The 5,338-nt window shown below is 45.9% G+C and overlaps 1 long non-coding RNA gene across 1 annotated transcript; it reads right to left on the reverse strand.

Annotated features, from left to right (window-relative positions):
- Positions 1 to 1,492: 1,492 nt before the first annotated feature.
- On the reverse strand, positions 1,493 to 4,547 carry LOC139051770 (uncharacterized). The gene is made up of 2 exons (XR_011509544.1): positions 4,045 to 4,547; positions 1,493 to 2,119 (listed from the first exon to the last, which is right to left on the reverse strand). It is a non-coding gene; the product is annotated as an uncharacterized lncRNA (long non-coding RNA).
- Positions 4,548 to 5,338: the final 791 nt, after the last annotated feature.

The following is a 5,338-nucleotide window of genomic DNA, read 5'->3' on the forward strand; positions in this document are numbered from 1 at the left end:
CAGGCCCACCGACTTTTTTACGTTAATTGACATCTACCAACTAGAGCACCAAATAGCTAGAGTGTTGAGGGATGTATGAAGTGCGATGTCACCACTATAATTAGTGACTTCACTATAAATAACGCATAAATGTGCTCGTATGCTTTGATTTAGGGACCCATTAGGAAACCCCATGCGATGAGAAATAAATCCCGAATGCTCCATTACGGCGTGCCTCATAATAAGATCGTCGTTTAGCATTTAAACACCACCGAAGTTATAATTTCGGGGACAAGAGTCGCGCTTCACACAAGCACAAACTTTAGTACTTGTGTTGCGAAACCATCCTCTACGACCTCCTCTAAGGTAGATAACGATTTCCTGTACGGGCTCAGTCCACTTTAATGGAAGGTAGTATTTGAAGTCCAATACACCGCGGGTTCCTTCATGAACACCTGCACTGGCCTGTGTTTAGTATTCACGCGAGTACCTTCATAATGTGGAACAGATGCTTTTTCTGTCCGTTCTGCAGTTTCTCCGTTTCCTTCTCGGCCAGCAACTCGATAAACTTTCCACCGCCAGACTCGTATGCGCCTCTGTTACCGGCATGAACACCATAGCAGTGCGTTAGAGCTTTCCTATCGATTCCCAGCAGCGCGCTCCATTGCCGAACAAAACCGTCAATATTTCCTTTGGCATCAAGGTTAACGTCCTTGACGAAAGCATTCCTGACGCAACGACATTGTCTTGCGACATGACGCGGCGTACGAAAGTGCGTCGCTCCTTACTTTCGTCCGGAGTCCCCCAATATGGTGTTCGTCACAATCACATTGCATTTTTTCACGTAAAATCCCCATATTTTAGTGTAAGGCTCACTCAACTGTAACTCAAAACTGTATTTGATGAGGTGCTTTTGTATAATGATAGAAATATAGACAATCCAAAGGATGCAGCAAGACTTCAGAGGGTCCATGCGTCAATATTTATTTAACTACAAGGAAATGGATGCACCTAGCGATGGGCCTCTTAATGCGATTTAAACAAGCTACATGCAACTCTGACATTTTTTCCCAATCGCGACGGCAAAAGACTCTTTTAAATCAGATTGACAATCCACCGGATCTCTTATTAATGCTGTGACAGCCTTAGAGTAGGACGAAAGCTTCATGCACATGACTGCGACGCGCGCTGGAGTCGCTCCAATAGTTTTTTTTTCTTTTTTTAGGGGCTTGTCATTCTGGAGGTAAGACAGCAGGACAGCAGGAAGAGTGGGACGCCCTCCTGCGAAGTCCCGTCTTTGAGGATCAAATCCTGGCCGTCCAGCGCGCCCGCGATGGGGCCGGCAGACTAGATCTGTCAGTCCCGTCGTGGGATTAGCCAGGTGCGCGTTTTATCGCGCTTTGCTGGACCAAATAAACGTGTATTCACTCACTCACTCAGCAAGACATTCGGCGCAACTTCAAATGACATCTCTTTATACAACGATAGGATTACGACATACTCGAAGAATGCGATAGGAAAATAAATAGCTCCTTTATTGTAAATGTTATAAAATCGCAAATTCCTTCGTACAAGTGTATCTTAAAGAATCATATCAACGCCACTCTCCAAAAACATCCGCCCCGGAGAGTGAAAGTATCGACAACATAACAATGATGGCACCAGAGCAGGAATGCGTGGCAGCAGAAGGAGAAGCTGCCAAACAGCTGAGCCGACGTCGTCCACGTAGTTCACAAGCATGTGGAGCAGGCTGCGGAGTTGGGAAGGGAGGCTTGGGAAGGAACACCACTTCAGCCGTGTCTTCCTCCATATAGCAGAACATGCTCAGGGCATGCCGATCCTTGCCGCCGTCCTTATCTTGCTGTACGCAATACATCGTGTAAGTGCTTGGACCACGCCACTGCAGGCCACCTCCGAATACTTGCCGTTGTAAACTATATGGACGGGTCAAGGACATCACCCCTTGGACTGGAACGGCTTCTTTTGACCGGTCGCCATCTTTCCATGAGCAACGCGCTTCACCGGAGTCAACTCTTTCACTACGCGAGGCGAAGCTGTCCCACGTAGATGACAAGGGTGAAGTCTGTGACAATGAAGCCGGTGCTCCATTGTTGGCCGACGCACATGACAAGAAATAAGCCTGCACCAAAGTTGACGAAAGACGGTTACGAATGTGGAAGCATATAGGCTTGTGGTATCCTAATAATTCCAAGATAATGAATTGATATTTTTGATTTTTCATGGGCTAACCTTGTCTTCCTCTTGCGAGCAACACAAGGCACGGCAGTTGCCAACGCCAATTCGGCAACCCTTACTCCAAACTCCAGCTAGCTTTGCAATATGAAGTAGATAAGCTGGCTGGCAACATTTTCTATCATGTTTTACTCCTTTTTCTAAGTAATTAGGTGTCATGATACACTGTGAAAAACTGACATATTCAACGACGGTTGGATGTAGGCTTTCTTCTCAGTGTGTACGGCCAGTTACTTCCGTGCTCAACGAGCAGACAGCGGAAGGCCGCACTGCTGATCGACTTACGGAGTCTTTGAGATTCAGTAAACATATCCTGATTTTTGAGCTATATTTCTCTCTCTGTGTCTGTCTCTCTCTCTCTCACACCGACGCACGAGCACACACCGGTAAGCAACAGTTTTCAACAAATTTGAACACAGTTTGCACACATGCATCACATATGTACATCACTGTGCTACAGAACTGTGCGACCGAGCAAATTTGGTGTATATTTCAACTCCTATTATCCAGCTCCATGTCAAAGCTTTATAGCTTACTGTTGCTGTTGAAAGGCGATAAGCCTGTTATGCTACAGTTTAAACAGAAGGGGAGTGCAACCTGCTCCTTATGTTCATCAACCCATGAGGTATGAAGAATCGCTTCAGTTACGCAAGCCATGGGTACTTTTTGGAGTTTGGGTGTGGCTTTGTTTTTTAAGATTCATAACAGTTTTGCGCTGACACATCTCAAGTTACGCGTAGAGTTCCAAGATGTTTTGATCATATTGAAATTGAGACTTCTAAAAAACAATCCTATTCCCAGTACTTCACAGAATGAATTGTGAATGTGCAATCATAGCCTAACAGATTGCGCGGAAAATACTCGCAACGTACATCCATGTGAATTCAAGGTTATACAACCGTCCAGACAAAACTCCAGCAACGTACTCGCAGCACTTCGGTACTTATGTAGCACATGGCGTAGAGAGGTGGGGGCGCTAGCCTTTGGCTGTTGGTTAAGTAGTGCCTGTCTAATTGGGTTTAGCAGCCTCGGGAGCACGTGATCAAACAGGAAGGAAAATTCTGCTTGTATATTATTTAGTCAGTATGCGCAACTACACAATGACATGCATAAAGTTATTTTGTCGTTCATTTCAATCATGCAGTTTAATAGTCATTTTTCTGGGGTTTTACGTGCCAGAACTACTATCCCCTGACCATCAAATTACCATTCGAGATTCGTTACCGTGCATCGAATGCATGCATATTGCACGCGCGTTCTTGCATTCCGCCCTATCGGTACTTGACTCCCAGCGCCTAGGATCGAACCTAGAACCTGGACCTCTAGAGAGCGACAACACGGCCGCTGGGATACCCTGACTTCTTATTACCTCGTCATCTATTAGTTGCTACAGTTATCACTTTTCTTAAGAAACAACAGTGGTCGCTGCATGAATAAAATATCTCTAAAGAAGGTGGATAGATGGGCTGCATACAGAGGCACTTGTTTGATTATACGTTTCTTGTGGTTTATTCTCTGTAAAACTGGACAAACGACTGTCATGGACACGTACTTACAATTACCTACCCTAAGACACCAACTTGAGGATTAAAATGAGCAAACAAAACCACATGAGAGACGGTTACATTTTTACTGATGAATGCTGTGAAGAGGTTTTATATCCAAGCAGGTAAAGGGCAGGAATTCAGCATGGCACATTTTAGACTCAATATGAAGCTATCGTGTGACGCACCATGCTACCTCTGCCAATCAACTCAACTTGACGGCAGGGCAGCTACATACACCTATGGCCAATGAATAAGCATCACTTGCCATGGCTCTGCAGGAGCGCAGCCTTTCGTGCCGGAACCAGAAGCACGGTAGCACACTGGAGTTGCCAGGTATTGCTGCTGGTCCCAGAGTGCAGCTTGACGTGGCGTCATGGTGGCACTTGCGCTGGAAGACGTGGCCAGGAGGCTTGCTGCAGTCCTTGCGGTGCCAACGCAGCTGGAGGGAAAACTGGCTGGTCGATGCCCGCTGCGTAGCCCCGCCATCACCACGTCGGATGCAGAGTGAGACTGGACGGCGGACGTCATCAGTGCGCCGTTGACGCCTTGCGTGAGGGTGCCTTCGCATCCAGGAACGCGTGAAGGAAGGGGCCACGGTGTACTAGATGCTCGCTCGGTTGGCTGGTTGCTCTCGTGCAGCGTCTGGTGCAGCGTCGAACGATGATGAAGATGAGTATGATGATGATGATGGCCTCATGTTATGGCTCATACCCACACTGGTGGATCGGCCAAGAATTGCGTGCTGAAACGTTCACCTATTCTTTTGAAGGGCCGCAGAGGCGCGCTTTCTCTTCGTCTTTTGCTCGCACGTGATCCTAGCACACAGGCGACGGGCATTGCTCTTGATATTTTCATAAATACGAGTATGGAATCTGTTTACTCCAGTTTAGACTGACATCGTTTAAAGATTTTCCCGAATCTTTCTGAAGTGCGCTAGCTTTAGCCTTTACTTGCTGTTATTATCCCTCACTAATGGGAGCTCACAAAACAAAATTATTCCGAGCTTTTCGAACGAGGTTCCTAATCGTTTCTTCCATTATATATGACACCATTTTATGTCAGTGCCCTCACAGGTGTATATTTAGCTTGTTGATCGGCAAACACTTCCTTAATGTAGCCGACCTCGTTCCGTGTTCCCTCGGGAATGTTGTAGAGACAATAGCGGCTGCCTTTTATGAAAGGTCTTTTACCCACCTATCGGGACGCCACATTATATGTGCCAGTCTGTGCAGGAAAAGAAAGTGATGCGGAGGGGTAAGAAACTAGATACAATGTTGTATCAGAATTTGAAAGTTCGCTTAATGTGCTTTCAATTAAACTTTATTTCGAGCTGTATACAAATATTTGTGGATATCGCGCTCGCATGAAAGCTTGAAGGAAGGCTAAAAGTTAATCAACAGTGTGCATGTTTTCTTTTCAGGTGAAGAGCACAAAATAAGTAAACGTCACTATTTGAGCAAGAATGACGAATCGTTATGTAATGAGAGCCGATTGGACTTCGACTGATTTAGCGTATGAATAAGCGTGTGAGTGGCGAAAATGTTGGTGATATAAAGAAC

Source organism: Dermacentor albipictus, unplaced genomic scaffold (genome assembly GCF_038994185.2).
Source record: "Dermacentor albipictus isolate Rhodes 1998 colony unplaced genomic scaffold, USDA_Dalb.pri_finalv2 scaffold_14, whole genome shotgun sequence".
NCBI classification, from domain to species: Eukaryota; Metazoa; Arthropoda; class Arachnida; order Ixodida; family Ixodidae; genus Dermacentor; species Dermacentor albipictus.